The sequence below is a fragment of the Pygoscelis adeliae genome, unplaced genomic scaffold (assembly GCF_000699105.1).
Source record: "Pygoscelis adeliae isolate BGI_AS28 unplaced genomic scaffold, ASM69910v1 Scaffold321, whole genome shotgun sequence".
In the NCBI taxonomy this organism is placed as follows: domain Eukaryota; kingdom Metazoa; phylum Chordata; class Aves; order Sphenisciformes; family Spheniscidae; genus Pygoscelis; species Pygoscelis adeliae.
This window is the reverse complement of record NW_008824039.1, coordinates 748,915-749,408: the sequence shown is the minus strand read 5'-3', so window position 1 is coordinate 749,408 and position 494 is coordinate 748,915. Positions and strand designations below refer to the sequence as shown.

Sequence of the window (494 nt, the reverse complement as noted above, 5' to 3'; positions counted from 1 at the left end):
ACCCCGCTGCGGGCACACATGGTGCCCACCACGGTGGGGGTGAGGACAGGGGTGGCTGTGCCGAGCTCACAGAGAGCCCCTGGCACGCAATGGGCACGAGCTCGCGTGCGAGCCAGGCCAGGAGCAGGCGGTACCACATGTCCGTGCAGGAGCAGCTCTGGGTTTACTCCTTTAAACACCTTTTTCCCCCCACCAAGAGCAGAGAAAGGAGGAGACAGAGAGCGGGGAGAGACAGGGACGGCAGCGGGGAGGACACGCAGCAGAGCCACCGGCAGAGCAACCTCCCCTGGCCCTGCAGGGAGCAGCCCTGCTCCTGCCCCATCCCCGCTGGCACGGGGCATCCTGAGGCACGTGGCCAGGCCCCTTCATCCTCCTCTCCCTGCAGGCTGCACCACCTAATTCAGGCTCTGCTCGGGCGGGCGAGCGGAGCCCCCCCCCTCCTGCCCTAACACGAGCTCTGCTCCTGAACCCTGCCGCTCTGCTGGGTTGGGGGG

The 494-nt window shown here is 67.6% G+C and overlaps 1 protein-coding gene across 1 annotated transcript in view; it reads right to left on the bottom strand.

The window, feature by feature from the left end:
- KCNQ4 (potassium voltage-gated channel, KQT-like subfamily, member 4) overlaps positions 1-494 on the bottom strand; it is a 12,156-nt gene that overhangs the window by 3,999 nt on the left and 7,663 nt on the right. The window lies entirely within an intron of this gene.